General features: G+C 38.5%; 1 pseudogene across 1 annotated transcript; it reads left to right on the top strand.

Moving 5' to 3' along the window:
* Positions 1-987: 987 nt before the first annotated feature.
* LOC149005668 (oxygen-evolving enhancer protein 2, chloroplastic-like) lies at positions 988-3320 on the top strand (annotated as a pseudogene). The gene is made up of 4 exons (XR_016175543.1): positions 988-1387; positions 1585-1817; positions 2063-2113; positions 2274-3320. The product of XR_016175543.1 is annotated as an oxygen-evolving enhancer protein 2, chloroplastic-like (transcript).
* Positions 3321-17225: the final 13905 nt, after the last annotated feature.

Consider the following 17225-nt stretch of genomic DNA (forward strand, 5'->3'; position numbering starts at 1 on the left):
CTGAGGTTGGTAAAGCTGCATTCAGTGAGATTCCAATTAATGCAACTTCGACGGTGGATGTGGATGCCCCAACGGGACTCAATGTGTTGTTGAATGATAATCCTGTGTCGCCAAAAAAGATTGATGAAGGAAACATTTTGCAAAAAATTATGTAAATTGTGGAACGCATGGAGAAATTAGGAAGGATCACGATCCAAAATCTGCACACTCAATCGGTCTCTTTGGCAACCAATTGTGACTGTCCAATCGCAATGAGAGGAATGACAAGAATAGAGAATTCTAATGTGAAGAGGATGGTGGATGTTCAAACCCAAACTGAAGGCAATGGGATGAAGGAGGGGGAAGATAAAGAGGAACCAGCACTAGTTGACCTGAACATTTGCAAACGGCGAAGAACTCTCCCAGAATCGTCTCAAGCAGCCCTCATTGACCGCTACAATCTGTTTCTCGACTCTCTTCGTCGAGAATCTTCAGATCCAGTCTCACTATTTTGGGCTACATGGGGCTCAATGGAAGCGCGCTTCATCCTCAACGCCATCGTACTGTTGAAACCGTTTACTAATGTTCCTCTTCAGGTGGTCGTTCAGAACACAACAATGGAACCAACAACTGGTGTTCCCCAGGTCTTTTCCTACCGCAAACGTTTCAACTGATAGGATGGAATCACAACCTCTAGGTTGTAATTGCTTTTAATTAAGTACTTCAGTTCTTATAAAAATAAAAATAAAACAAAATGTATTTGTCTAGAAGTTTGTGTCAGCAGTACCCTTGTCACTCTCTTCTCATTGGTAATGTGGATTGTGGGGTCCTGGTTATATCTGTAATTGGTGTGGCATTTTAATTCCAAACGTGCATTTTAAAATTAAATTTTCAAAGTTATAAACCGCATCAAAACCAGACCGGTTCAACCTAGATAAACCGATTGAAACCCAACCTTATCCATCACAAAATCTCATCTTCTTGTTATCCACTTCCACGTCCCAAATTCAAAACCAACCATTTTCCATCACACATCAAAAAAGAACATGTTCTTTCTTCTAATCACAAGTAGTCATCCATCCTTCAAATCTGTTTGGTTTAGAACAGATAAGAAAGAAACTAAGGGAGAAGAGTGTCTGTGTGAGTGTGAATCAATGGCCTCTACCTCACGTTTTCTCCACCACCATTCCAGTCTCCACCCCAACTAGATCCACCTCCTCCTCATCCTCACAGCGCCCTGTGCCAATCTCCAAGCCAACCCAGCTAGTCTGCAAGGCCCAAAAACAGGCCATCAATGATGCCAATGGAAATGATGCCGTCTCCCGTCGGTTGGCTCTCGCAGTCCTCATTGGTGCTGCTGCCGTCGCCACTAAAGTTTCTCCGGCCGATGCTGCTTACCGGGAAGCTGGTAATTCAATATTTTAGTTCATCTTCATGATCATTTCAATATGTTCTTCAAAATTCCCTTTTGATATCTTTCTGAAGCAAATTGTGAGAACTAATTAACCATTTCTACAACGTGATGCATTGGTTTAATTATATGTTCAAAATCTGGGCATCTAATTTTCTTCAACATGATTAAATGAATTTGGCTAATTGTTGCAGCCAATGTGTTTGGCAAGCCAAAGGCGAACACTGACTTCATACCCTACGATGGAGATGGATTCAAGTTGTTGATTCCGGCATAATGGAACCCTAGCAATGAGGTTGAGTACCCTGGACAGGTTCTCAGATATGAAGATAACTTTGATGCCAATAGCTACCTCGCAGTCCTTGTCCAACCAACCGATAAGAAGACAATCACAGATTTTTGCCCACCAGAGGAATTCCTCTCTAAGGTAATTTTTTGTTATTTTATGATTCCAAAATCGATCAAAGCTTGAATGCATTCAAAGAATGTATACCAAACACAACCTTCAAGTCTCTAATTGGTTATACATTTTGTTATGAATCTTGAGACACTTTTAGTTATGTTTCTGCCGTTTGTTTCCAAGTAAAATGAGTTGTAGAAACCAAACATGCATTTATAAGCTTGCAAAAGTGATGTTTGTTAACTACTAGACTATATTGTGACTCTGTGCAGGTGGACCATTTGCTGGGAAAGCAAGCTTACTTTGGCAAAACTCAATCTGAGGTAAAATTCTAAATAAAAAATTCAACTGATTGCTATTCTGCTTAGAAGATCGATTATAGTAAAATCACATCTACAGACAATGAGCAACTAAAAACAATTATGACTGCAATTGTATGAAAATGCTTTTGTTCATATCTTTGGGTATACTTGAATCTTTTAGGGTGGCTTTGATCCTGATGCTGTTCCAACTTCCAACTGCAAATATATTGGAGACTGCAACTCCAGTGGTTGGTGGAAAACCCTATTATCTTGTGACTGTTTTGACGAGGACAGCCGACGGAGATGAAGGTGGTAAACACCGGCTAATTTCGGTAACGGTGTCGGATGGGAAGCTCTATATATGCAAGGTGCAAGCAGGAGACAAGAGACGGTTTAAGGGAGGAAGGAAGTATTTTGAGAGTGCTGCAAGTTCTTTTAATGTTGCTTAGAGAGTATAAATGTGGGTATGTTTTGAGCATTTAAAGGATCATAAATTGAGGGCGAAAACGCTTAATGTTGGGGTAATTGTATTACAAATTCTTCAAACACACAAAAATGAAATTGCAATACAATTGAGAGATGAAGATCTTTAGCAAATCCGGAGAGCTTGAAGTTGCAACCGAACAAGCCACCGATCTACTACTACCAAAGGTTCTTCGCACCACTACCTCCAAGATAAAGCAACCTCCAACTAGAAGATGAGGTAGTACTTCTAGTCCCTTCAAGGAGCCAAAAGCTAGAGCACAACACTTAGATAACTCAAGAAAGAAATGAACTTTGTAAAACAAACAATGTGAGTGAGGAGTGTCTCTATTTGCACACAATATGCAAGGAAGGGTTGGGTTTATATAGGCCCAAACCACACCTCCTCACAAGGGGAGAATCAATTCTCCACTAATGGAGAATCAATGGCTTGTCCCTCCTCCACTAATATGAATAAACCCCCTTGACCTAACCTCCCCACTACTAGGGGAAGTAACTCTCATATTCACTTCTTTGGAATGAATAGGATTTAACCCATTCAAAGACCTTAACCCCCACTCATGGTAATGGCCATGAATGGTCATGAAGTTGAAATGAGAAATGAATGTCAAGAGTTAGAATCTCAAGACCTTTAAGACCCATGACCAATGTCATGAAGAGTCTTATAACCAAGGTCATGAAGTGCCTCCTTTACACATGGTGCCTCATTACCACCCTTACCTCATGGGTCCCACACACAAACAAAACAATTAAATAAAAGAAATGCAAAGACTAATTTTGAAACTTACTATATAGATAATATAGATTTTAATAAAAAACCTAACAATCCCCCACAAGTTTCAAAATTGCAAAAAAGGACTCGTGTTGTGACTTTATTAGACACTAAAGGACACATCGTTGTAGGTGTCTTTCGGACTTGAACTTACACTAGGTCTAATGAGTCGCGCTACAAAGTACGGGTAGAGTCAGACTCCTTGAACCTTTCCTCATTAGCGTAGCTGACCGTCCCATCATCCATGTCCTAAAGGTCGACTTTTGGAGCTACCTTCTATATTACACATTGGACTTTTGAACCGGCCATGTCCCTTATCTTGGATTCGTGAATGTTTAGAGCACTCGCCTATAAGTTCTCATTAGCGGCGGCCAAACCACCTACATCCACTTAGGTTAGTCTCCGATGTGCACCACAACTAACACACCCCCACATTCCTTAGGATTAGACTAATTAAGAGCTTCGCTCAACCTTACCCTTGTGGTAGTACTATTACCTTCATCTACACCCTAAAATGGATTAATTATTAATAGTAGTACTGAACCGGTCTTCCCATGACTTCGTTTGTACCCCTTGAACCTAATTCAGGTATTTAGCCTCTTCACATAGGTAGGGTGTCCATCATGTGACCCGAGGATTAGGCATTAACCCCATTCCTATAGATGCAATACACAAGTTTTTGACAGACATAGCCTTTGTGAACATGTCAGCTTGATTTCTTTCTGATTTCACATAATCGATAGCTATCATTCCTTCATCTATGTACTGTCGCACAAGATTGTGTCTAAGGCGTATATGCCTCCTTTTACCATTGTACACCTTATTCTTGGCTAAGTGAATAGCCGCTTGGTTATCACAATATAGTGATACTGATGGCGTCGGTTTTTCCCACAATGGTATATCCGCCATTAAATTTCTAAGCCATTCGGCTTCTGTTCTTGCCTTCTCTAAGGCTATGAACTCAGCTTCCATGGTAGAGCCTATTCCACATGATTGCTTTGTGGACTTCCAAGAGATTGCACCACCTGCTAGTGTAAACACATACCCACTAGTGGCTAAGGATTCGTTTGTATCCGAAATCCAATTAGCATCACAATACCCTTCTAGAACTGTTGGTTTACCACTATAGTGTAAACTATAGTTTATAGTACCTTTTAGGTACCTTAGTAATCTATCAATTGCACTCCAATGCTCTTTACTTGGATTTTGAGTATGTTGACTCAACTTTCCTACTGCAAAAGCAATATCTGGACATGTACAATTCATAAGATATGAAACTGAACCAATGATTTGTGCATACCTTTTCTGGTTCACTGGTTCACCCAAGTTCCTTTTCAAATGACATCCCACCTCAAAAGGTGTTTTGACTGCTGAAAGTTCATGGTAGCCATACTTTTTAAGTATGTTTTCCACATAACGAGCTTGAGATAGTGAAATACAATTCCCTTGCTTGATGATCTTGATCCCAAGAATCATATCAGCTTCCGCTAAGTCTTTTGTGTCAAAATTAGATATCAAAATATGCTTAGTTTGATTCACTATTGCCAAGCTCGTCTCCATTATCAACATATCATCTACGTATAATAGAATAAATACGCCTTTACCACCATGAAACTTGCTATATAAGCACCTTTCGGCATTGTTGATGATAAAGCCATTTGAAATTAGAGCCTTGTCTAATCTTTCATGCCATTGCTTAGGCGCTTGCTTCAATCCATATAAGAATTTTTGAAGCTTGCAAACTTTTTGTTCTTGTCCTTTTACAATACAACCTTCTGGTTGTTTTATGTAAATTTCCTCTTCTAAATCACCATTTAGAAAAGCAGTTTTTACATCCATTTGATGGATGACCAAGTTATGTATTGACGCTATTGCCAACATAACCCTTATTGAGGCAATTCTCGACACAGGGGTAAATGTGTCAAAATAATCGATGTTTGGTTTTTGCCTAAATCCCTTGACAACAAGTCTAGCCTTGAAACGATCAAGGGACCCATCACTTTTTAACTTCTTCTGAAATATTCACTTGGTCTCCAAAGTTTTAGAGCCAATTGGTAAATCTACCAATTCCCAAGTATTATTTGCCAAGATTGAATCAAGTTCATTCTTGATTGCCTCCTTCCAAAAGATGGCATCTAGTGATGTGATAGCTTCTTTATAATTAAGAGGATCCTTATCTACCAAGTAAACAAACCACTCATCATCCTTATATTTGGGTCTTTTGAGTCGTTTGCTTGTTCTTGATTGATTTCCATCACTAATACTCAATTGATTAATATTCTCTTCAATTGGATCCAATTCCCCATTGATCAATTGGCTCTCCTTACTTATAGGTAAGGCGGAGTTAAAGGGGAATAATCTTTCAAAAAACTCAATGTCCCTTGATTCTATGATGCTATTTGGTTCAATAACATCATCCATGGATTTAATTACCATGAATCGGTATGTCGTGCTATTTATCGCATACCCCAAGAACACACAATCACATGTTTTGGGACCTAGTTTCATTTTCTTGGAACCCGGTAATAACACCTTGGCCAAACAGCCCCAAACACGTAAATGTTTTATACTTGGTTTTCTACCAAACCATTTTTCAAATGGAACCATACCGGTCTTGTTATGTGGGATTCTATTTAATAGATAACATGATGTCAACATGGCTTCCCCCCACATATCAAGTGGTACATTAGAACTCAACAACATGGAGTTCATCATCTCTTTAAGAGATCTATTTTTCCTTTCCGCTACCCCATTTGATTCCGGTTGGTAAGGAGCGGTCGTTTCATGGATAATTCCATTTTCCTCACAAAACTTATCAAGATTAAAATACTCAATCCCTCTATTGGTTCTAAGTCTTTTAATCTTCTTGCCAAGTTGATTTTCAACTTCCGTTTTGTAAGATATAAATGCCTTTCCGGCCTCATCCTTTGATTTGAGCAAATATATCATGGTATATCTAGAATAATCATCTATGAAGGTGATAACATAATTGTTTCCTCCCCTTGACTCATATGATTTATAGTCACTTAAGTCACTATGGATCAATTCAAAGAGATCACTTTTTCTATCCATAGTTCTGTGAGGCATTTTGGTTAACTTAGCCTCCACACAAGTTTTACACTTGTCCTTGGGAGATTCCACCTTATCGGTGATCATCCCTAACTTGCATAGTTTGGTGATATATTTTACACTACTATGACCTAACCTACCATGCCACAAATCAAAAGAATTAGACGAAACAACAAAGTAAGTAGAAGAGGTACTAGCCTTTTAATATATAACATTGGAAATACTAAGTACAAACAATCCGGCCCTCACTAAGATATCCCTTTCCCACAAATACATTGTTTTTAGTGATAATTGCCTTATCACTTTCAAAAGCCAACTTCATTCCTACTTTATTAAGCAAAGGAATTGAAATTAAATTTCGCCTAATATCCGACACATGAAGGACATTGGTGAGAACAATAGTCTTCCCCAAAGTGAGTTTCAAAATCACCTTACCTTTTCCCATAACAGGGGCACTTTGGGAGTTTCCCATAAATACCTTTTCATCATTTGAGCCCATGGAATAGGAAGAAAACATCTTGAGATCACCATAGATGTGTCTTGTAGCACCGCTATCCAACACCCAATCCTTTGATTTTTCAACCAAGTTGGCTTTTGTGATCATAGCTACAAACACATCATCTTCAATTAGGTTCACCTTTTCAGTTTTTTTCTTCTTGAACCTACAATCTTTTTTGAAATGGCCAACCTTTCCACAAACAAAACAAGCCAATTTCTTCTTCTTAGAAGACTCATCATAGTTTTGATGACTTTTCCTCTTCTTGTTTTGCTTATTGGTTTCCACCAAATTTGCTTTTAGGCGATTTTCTCCAAGGTCTTTTTCACCTTTGTCTTTGAACCGGTTCCTTTCTTCAATCTTGATCCTTACAACCAACTGGTCTAAGGTCAATCCTGTCTTCTTATATTTCATAGACAACTTGAAAGCATTCCATGAAGGTGGAAGTTTCTCAATCAAGGCACCGATTACAAATTCTTCAGGTAAGACCATTTTCTCTTTTGCTAGCTTCCCAACCACAATTTGAAATAAATCAATTTGGGTTGATATTGTGTCACTATCTTTCATAGTAAAATTTAGAAAGCTAGCCACCAAGTATTTCTTTGAACCAACATCTTCAAGAGAGTACTTTTTAACCAAAGCATCCCAAATCGAATAGGCATATTCTAATGAACTATACACATGGTATAAGTCATTAGATAATGCATTCAAAATTCGATTCTTGCATTGGTAGTCCGCTTGAATCCAAGCCACCCTTTTGCCCTCCTTAATAGGATCATTACTTTTTTCTGGTATGGGTTCAGTCAAGGTAAATGCCACCCCAATTTGGGCTAAGGCAAATAGCAACATTTGCCTCCACCTTTTGATATTTTGACCTCCAAACTGTTCGATTTTGTCGAACTCAATGACAATCCTTATCTTACCCAAATCCGGGATAAGATCTGTCACTGTTGGAATTACATTAATGGGGATTGAATCATGAGTAGCAAGGAATGGATATTTCATACCATCTATGGCAACGAGTGTGTCATCACCTTGTTGGTTGACGTTGCCTTCAACGTTCTTGTTTGAAGGATCTCCTCCGGTGTTAACTCCATCAACAACCTCAACGTTGTTGTTATCGTCTTTGTTGAAGTCGCCATCTCCAAGACTTGCCATTGGATCTTTCAAAATCAATTACCTTAAACTTGTTGGGGGTAATTGTATTACAAATTCTTCAAACACACAAAAATGAAATTGCAATACAATTGAGAGATGAAGATCTTTAGCAAATCCGGAGAGCTTGAAGTTGCAACCGAACGAACCACCGATCGATGAGGTTGAGTCACACCTTGAGTGCCATCTTTAAGGTAATTGATGCACCCTACTACCAAGGGTTCTTCGCACCACCACCTCCAAGATAAAGCAACCTCCAACTAGAAGATGAGGTAGTACTTCTAGTCCCTTCAAGGAGCCAAAAGCTAGAGCACAACACTTAGACAACTCAAGAAAAAAATGAACTTTGTAAAACAAACAATGTGAGTGAGGAGTGTCTCTATTTGCATACAATATGCAAGGAAGGGTTGGGTTTATATAGGCCCAAACCTCACCTCCTCACAAGGGGAGAATATGTGAAATCCCCCGGATTTCTACCCCTTTAACCCGCGGTTTCAAGACCGAGAACCCAGGCCTCGAGTTGGTGACAATCGTGGACCATTTAAGTCAAGCCCTAAGGTTTGAAAATGGACCCAGTGTTGGTGGATGACCCTCATAATGACTCAACAACTCTCCTAGAGTTTAAATGAAGAGAGAAGATTAATCACAATGATGTAAATAGGGTGATATTTGAATGACCATAGATTGATGTCGGAGAATCTGATTGATGCGAATAAGGTATCAAATCAAAGGTCATCGAAAGAGCTTTCCAACGAGCCAAAAATCACTAAAATCGGAGTCAGTTTGGGAGTCCAACCCCCCACCGGAAGATTGGGCCGTTTGGGTGAACCAACCCCCCACCCCATTTTCTGTTTAGGGGCAAATTTGGAATTTCGGATTTTTAAACCCTATTTATGTTTTATCTCATCCGTAAACGCATTATGGAGGCTAGAAAGAGGCGAAGGCTTTGGAGAAAAGGAGAAACGAAAGAGAGGAGCGATTTCCATTCTTCCGAAGGTGTTTGTGATCTGAATCTTCGCAAAATTACTAGGAAATGTTAGTTTTCTTTAACCCTTCTCTTTAATCATAATTGGTAAGAGTTTCTCTTCTCTTCTTTCGTGGGGATCTATGAAAGGGAATAATGATAGGTACCCTAGATGCTTATCTTTTCTTATATTAATGTTTCTCTTGAGTATGGGAGTATTGGTAAGATCCCATGCTAAGGGTGATTCATTTTGACTCTCTGGGTCACCCACGGGTGATTTATGAGAGCCAAATTTGGAGCTTTTTGAGATGGGTCAAATTTAATCAAATTGAAGGTACCGTAGGATCCTTTTGCTGCCAATTAGTTTTCCCCAACCCCAAAGTTTCGTTTCATTTAAACTTCGAATTGGTGGCGAATTAGTGACCATTCACTAGTGACCCTTTTTAACCTAGTTTTCAAATTTGGGTTTTTGTGGGAATGTTTTAAGATATTCTTGGAAACTCAAATTGGCTCTAATTTGTGATAATTATTTCTTTTGCATGAATATGTTAATATATCTGTAGTCACTAATTTGTGAGAAGGAATTACTGATCATTGGAGAAAAGAACAAAGTAAAAGGTGAGGAATAACTAACCTTGTTATACATAATTAATTGTTATTATTTTAATTTCTTTTATTGATATAAATTGTTGTAAATTTATATTTACCATGATATGCATGTGTATGACTTTGCACGAATGGAATGTAAGATTTATTGCTTAAGTATTTCTCTTTGCTATTGAATCCTATGTTATTGATATGAATATGGTATGATATTGTATGAGATGAAAGAGGAGGAATATTATTATTCCCTCTACCTTGTATTTTCTACTAGGGTCATGGGTTCGCCCATTGCCCTAGTGATCTTATGTGATTGTCTAGGTAACATTGGGGGAATGGGGAATGCCCTTTTGGCATTTCTGCCATAGGATACAAGAGGAAGCGGTATGGGCCGCATTCCTATGGTGCCCTTGGCGCTTTCCCTAATTACTGATTGACATATGTAGGGCATGTCTAGAAGTGTTTGGCTAGGTGACCTCATGAGTACTACTACCCTTCCGGTAGGGGTATTGAAACCGGTTAACCCGTGATGTCAGTGGCTGGGTCCTGTGAGCATCAAGCAGGCCCACTGTCATCATGAGATGGTAGGGTTGCATATAATAGACAAGGGCTCATGGGCGCTCAAGACCGGTGAAATGAGCCGTGAGAGGACATGGAGAGCATCCTGTCCATTATATGTGGATGACCATAGGGTTAGGGGTCAACGTAGTCCGAGTTGGTTGGTGCCATAAGATACGTTGACTCTAGGTGGGAAAAGATACTGAACCGAGTTGGTTGTTGCCATAGGGGAAGTATCCGGATCATATGTAGTACGAGACCGTATGACTTTGCATTGGGCTTAGAGTAATCCTTGACACGCACCAGATCTTATACCAATGGTGATGTGAGAGAGTGGCGACTTATACCCCAGCCACTGATTGATGTGACTTGACCCAATTGCCGCGGAGAACCCAACAGACGTGCTTGAGTGCCGTGAGGGAAGAGTGATGAGACTGCCTAAAGAAGACTGGTGTGTGACTTAATGCGTGTCTACTTTAGAGACTATATTATAGAGTTAGGAACATCATATCATCACCATGCATTTGTTGTTTATATTATTAAATACATGATTGTTTTATGAATTATGATATGGAGTATGGATGAATGTATTGACATGAATGTTAGTTACCTCACTGAGTTCTATGAACTCATTCCTTTATTTTGTTTGTTTCTTTAGACTGCTCTACAGGTTTTAAGGACCCCTCCTACGCTGAGGATCTTTTGATGAATAGCTACCAGGAGGGCGTTGTCGGAGAAGAAGTAGAAGCTCATGACGCTTCATGTTCATGCCAAGACTGCTCTTATGGAGTTTCTTTTCCTTAGAGCTTCCTTAAATGATTTTCCGCTGCAACTTTAAATATTCTTTCTCTTCTAAGATTCTGATGTTTAGTTTTGATTTGAAATAATGGATGATTGTAATCATTATTTAAGATTTGATAATTTATTTCTTGAACTTAATTTATTCTTGTCCATTTAATTATGCTATATCATGTTTTGTATGGATTTGTCACTGAACTTAGATCTTGTGGTGTTTCACCCCCACGGCTATTCGGGTATTACCGGATCCGGCTGGGTGGGGTGTGACAGAATCAATTCTCCACTAATGAAGAATCAATGGCTTGTCCCTCCTCCATTAATATGAATAAACCCCCTTGACCTAACCTCCCCACTACTAGGGGAAGTAACTCTCATATTCACTTCTTTGGAATGAATAGGATTTAACCCATTCAAAGACCTTAACCCCCACTCATGGTAATAGTCATGAAGTTGAAATGAGAAATGAATGTCAAGAGTTAGAATTTCAAGACCTTTAAGACCCATGACCAATGTCATGAAGAGTCTTATAACCAAGGTCATGAAGTGCTTCCTTTACACATGGTGCCTCATTACCACCCTTACCTCATGGGTCCCACACACAAACAAAACAATTAAATAAAAGAAATGCAAAGATTAATTTTGAAACTTAATATATATATATATATAATATAGATTTTAATAAAAAACCTAACACTTAATTTGAAGATTGCTGTGTGTGTGTGCGTGCGCTGAACAAGACATCTGTTGATGAAAACCCTTCGTAGCAGCAAAATATGTTTTGATACCTGAACTGATAAAGCGAACAGAAAATTCGTAAGATCTTCAGGAGTTATACTAGGTGATCTAAGAATACAAAAATCCTTGAATATCAGTTACAGTATATGGGCAGAGTTGAAAAGATGAAATCCTCCAATGCTTTCACAAAAGAGACTTGAAATGATCGTAATTCTCTAATAGATCACATTAGCCTGTATAAGTTTTGACATCACAAATGATCAAAAGCTGCATCATTAGGATTGTTAAAAGGGTTATCTGTCCTGTATTCAAGTAATCAAATGGGAAACTGCTATGTAGACACTATAGCTATGGTCTATGAGACCAGAAACATAGTTGCATTCGCTCAAAATTTGATGAGTAAATGGATATATAAATCAACAGAAGATATTGTCATGGAAGAATAGTCACAACCTGATTCGATTTTGTTGGCTCCAAACAGTATGTCAGACAAATAGCACTGACCAAATCTTGGAAATAAACAATATTGTCAAAACTTTAAACAGTAAAGAATGTAGAACTACCTGTTAAACAAGCAAGATCAAAACTTTTGCTTAGAAAGACAAGATTTATCAACATTCGCTGCATTAACCACACAGGAAAAGTCGCAACAAAAAAGATCAGTCTCTATAGACAGAAAATCAGGTTAGTTCCTATATACAAATTAATGATCCGAGCCCGTAATTTGGAAGTTGATTCATACCTCTTCACTTTTACATGAATAACCAGGTTGACACACCCTTTCAGCAAGAATCTCTCCATCATATTGATAAAATCAGTAGCAGCAAAATGTATGTCCCAAATGTGAGCTGTCCTATATCCAGCATTGGTCTCTTGACCTGGCAATTTAAGCAATTTCCTAATATTAGAGCACTAACATCTGCTAATTAATCCAATATTAAACTCTCTGAATAAAGAATATATTTTCTGAATAAATCTAAACAAGAGAAGTTTTTTTTTTTTTTTTTTTTTTGAGAGAGAGAGAGAATAACAGTTTATTACCAAAAAGCGAAGAGACGAGGGGTCCATAAGAGGAAGAATATATGACCGAAGTTTAAAAACAATAAAATAAAATCACGCCCACATTAGGAGAATGGGAGGTTCCAAGAGATTAATTACAATGTATTTATTTCTCAGAGCATCTACATCTAAAAGGTTGCCATGGACAAGTTACTTCTGATGTCAAGACAGATGGAATTTCAAATCTACTGGAAAGATCTCGAATAGAAAGTCCATCTTATTGCTAAGTAGGGTTGGTAGATGCCTCTGCAAGCAAATTGTAGTCTGGCAAAAAAGACTGACAGGTAAACTGCAGTTGTTAATCCTTTTGATTTCCTTTTCCTTTCGTTCCATTTACATTTCCTTTATCTCATATATACATCATGTTGAACATTAAATACCCAAAAATTCTATATGTGGAGATGTCCATTTATATAAATGATAATAACACTCTTCCTATCGGCAATCACTTGGTTATTGCTATGACTGCAATTCAGTTCAAGCAACATATAATTCTGTTGTGCCTTCTTGTGTACTTTAAAAAAAAAAATAGTACACACATTGAAGCATCTGCCAATTTCCCAAAATAAGCATAATTGACATCAAAGGAAAATACCTGTAATACCCAGTCATGAATTCACGATTCATGTTTTGTACCATTTCCTGCAGTTGCTTTTCCTGTAAAGTATGATTAGAAACAAGATTGTAAGTTACAAATGTAGAGAAAGATGCCCAAAAAGTAATAGATGGATCACAGGACATCTTCAAAACAAATCTGGGACAAGGTAAGGATTTCTATTTAATAAAAAAAATGTGTCGGCTACGTGTATCAAAACTACACATTAAGGAAAAGTTGGGCCTAAGCAAATAAATAAAACAAAGAGGAGAGGAAAAGAGATGAGAAATGCATAATGGAAACTGAAAAATGAAAGACGGAGGGAAAAAAACAGAGGATGAAAGAGGCATAGGCCATCAAATCAGGAGAAACTCAGCTGAATGGATCCGGTACATGGATCTTTGCCCTTCAATAGATCAGTTATGATCGTCCCGGATTTTCTTGACTCCGACTAGGAGCCGTCCCCTGAGGAGGTAGATCAAGCCGGTCCCTCGATTAATGTTGCAGATGCCGACCATAAGTCTGCGGAGACTTAATCTTTGGATGCTTTTTATTCATCTTTTCTGCCTGTGGCAGATTTAAACAATGAATCTTTTTGTATATCATCTTTTTTATACAAGTACCTTTGTTCGGTATGTTGTGGATATTTCTTATCCAAGTACCTTTGTTCGGTATGTTATGGATATCTCTCTTTGTCAACCTTGCTATGTCTTGTGACGTGAGCATCTTTGTTCGGTAGCTTATGTGCTGCTCGTTCATGGCATGCTACCATGTAAGGTTGTCAGGCATACTGCTCGGTAAGGAGATGTTCGGTCATATAAAGTGTCTGTTCATCATTCAAGAAGCATACTGTTCGGTAAGGGTTTGTTCGGTCATAAGGCCAAGTAGTTGTTCGTCAACAATTGCTCAGTTATAACCCACTACCCCTTGGGCATGATAACTTTGAGTATGATGAAAAAATCGTTGAAGTTTTCATGCCTAATGAATTTTAGGGTTTTCCCCTAAGGGACTTAGGTCTTTTCTGCCTAAGGGACTTAGGTCTTTTCCGCCTAAGAATCTTAGGTCTTTTCCGCCTAAGAATCTTAGGTCTTTTTTGCCTAAGATTCTTAGGTCTTTTTCTCCTAAGAATCTTAGGTCTTTTCTGCCTAAGAATCTTAGGTCTTTTCTGCCTAAGTATCTTAGGTCTTTCTGCCAAAATATCTTCAGTCTTTTTGCCTAAATATCTTAGGTCTTTTCTGCTAATTATCTTAGATCTTTTATGCCTAAATATCTTAAGTCTTTCTGCCTAAGTATCTTAGGCCTTTCTGCCTAATTATTTTAGGTCTTTTCTGCCTAGCTCTTTTCAGCCTAAGAAACTTAGGTCTTTCTACCTAAGAAACTTAGGTTTTTCTTCCTAAGTAATTTATGTCTTTTTTGCCTAATTATCTTAGGTCTTTTTTGCCTAAGTATCTTAGGTCTTTCTACCTAAGTATCTTAGGTCTTTCTGCCTAATTATTTTAGGTCTTTTTCGCCTAAGAATCTTAGGTCTTTCTATATGGTTAGTCAAATTGACGTGAGATCATGTAGCAAATAATATGATCGTCTTTACTTATTTGAAGATGAAAAATTTGAAGTACTGGGGTTAAAAAATCTCCCCAAGTGACTATATACTGAAGTAAATAACAAAATTTGAAGTATCTGTGACGTTCGTGGTAACTATGCTCATTGATAGTATTTTCGAAGGTTGTTTGAATTTCATGATCGAGGGATCCTATTGTTCATTTCCGGGTCTTGTAAATGATGCACTCCTGGGGCAACTTGCCATATGACTATGTATGGTCCCTCTCAATTTGGGGATAATTTTTCTTGATTGGTTGGATCTGAAGCCGCCGTTTGACGAAGTACGAGTTCACCAGGGAAGTACTGTTCACTCAGAACCTTGGCATATAATATATTGCAATTCTTCGATGATATTCTTCAAGTCAAAATTGGGCTTTGTCCCTTATTTCATCGATTAAATCCAAACTAACTTACATTCCTTTTGTTATTCCCAGATTGACACTGAGAGGGGGGGGTGAATCAGTGTCTTCAAAAATTCACCACAATGTGGCTGGGTCTACCAGACAGTGTACCACCACTCTGCAATCAAGGCACTCCAATATGTGCAACAAAGAAAAATAAACAAAAACGCAATGCACCAGAGTTTACGTGGTTCGGCCAAATTGCCTACATCCACTGAATAATACCCTACCTAGGGTTTTGTATATTACTCAATACACTCTTAGATATTTTGACTGCTACAACAGTCCAGGAACACCAATCCCTGTTATAGTCTAAAATGCAATTCAGACAAGGGCACCAACCCCAACCCCCTAGACAAGCTCCAACTTGCTACGTCACATTATTTTGACTGCTACAACAGTCCAGGAACACCAATCCCTGCTATAGTCTAAAATGCAATTCAGACAAGGGCACCAACCCCAACCCCCTAGACAAGCTCCAACTTGCTAGGTAACAATGTAAACCAATAATTCAAGTTCCCCAAATTACATTCATGAGCTAGATTCTTCATCACTAAACATAACCTAGAAAATAATAGACAATCACTTGTGAATACGGGTTACCTCAACTTGTGTAAGATGCATGGTAACAATATTTGTTTCTCTTTTTCTCCAACTCCTTTTTTTTCTCTTTTCAATCTTTTTCAATTTTCTCTCTTTAAAAAAGCCATACAACCATGTTCCCTTCTTTTCTTCTGCTGCTTCTCTTTTCTTCTCTTTCACTTTCTTTCTTGTTCAGCAAAACAAAAGACTTCTTATTCCCAAGCTTCAGATCTCCATAGCCAACCAACGTCTTCTGGTTCGACCTCCACGCTATTCCCAAGCTCCTCAAAAACGTCCTCCCTTTTGCTGGAGTTTGCTCTCCTTTTATAGATTAATTTAACTCAGAGTTTGAATAAAACTCAGAGTTCCTATCTGACTTAAACAAGGAGTGTTTTAACGTACAAATCGGACTAACTTCTAGATCTCCAATGAACAATCCCACCGTTGGATTTGAAGATCAAGAAGTCATGAAGCTCTCCTCCAAAAATCGGCTCAATCGGACACTGGATGACCATCCGATGAAGAGGTTGATCAAAACTGGACTCAGAGTTTGAATCAAACTCAGAGTTCCTATCTGACTTAAACAAGGAGTGTTTTGACGTACCAATCGGACTAATTTAGAGATCTCCAATGAACAATCTCACCGTTGGATTTGAAGATCAAGAAGTCTTGAAGCTCTCCTCCAAAAATCGGCTCAATCGGACACTAGATGACCATCCGATGAAGAGGTTGATCAAAACTGGACAGAGACCCTCAAAAACGGGATTCTTGAGTTTTCTTTATTTGAATTGGATTCTTTCTCTCGGAACCTTTTTGTATGTTGCTGTACCATATCAAAACCCACTTAAGTTGCCAACAATGACAACACCTTCATTTTAGGCCAATGGAACAACACCTTTGATGTTTGCTTCTTCCTCGAATTCTTTTTCTCGAAGTGACCCGACTCGAATTTTCGCTGGGACTCTTGCTTCTGCACCGTAAGCTAGTCAGAATGGTGATTCTCTAGTGGTCGTTCGAGGAGTTGTTCGGTACGATCACAGTACACAGGGTAATTCGTCCACCCATATTTCTTTAAGCTAGAGTAATAAAAACAAGAAGAAACTAAAGCTTCAATGCTTCCACACGAGCTCCAGCCTTCTTCTCCAGCAAATCAGCAACTCCAGCAGCTCCTTGCTTCCACAAGAGCTCCAGTATTCGTTCTCTCTTCTCTCCTTGCCTTAGCCAAGTCTCCTCTTTTCTCCTCTTTTCTCTATCCTCCTTTGCCTTC

The sequence above is a fragment of the Hakea prostrata genome, chromosome 9 (assembly GCF_041222555.1).
Source record: "Hakea prostrata isolate BN-2017 chromosome 9, UWA_Hpros_2, whole genome shotgun sequence".
Taxonomy (NCBI): domain Eukaryota; kingdom Viridiplantae; phylum Streptophyta; class Magnoliopsida; order Proteales; family Proteaceae; genus Hakea; species Hakea prostrata.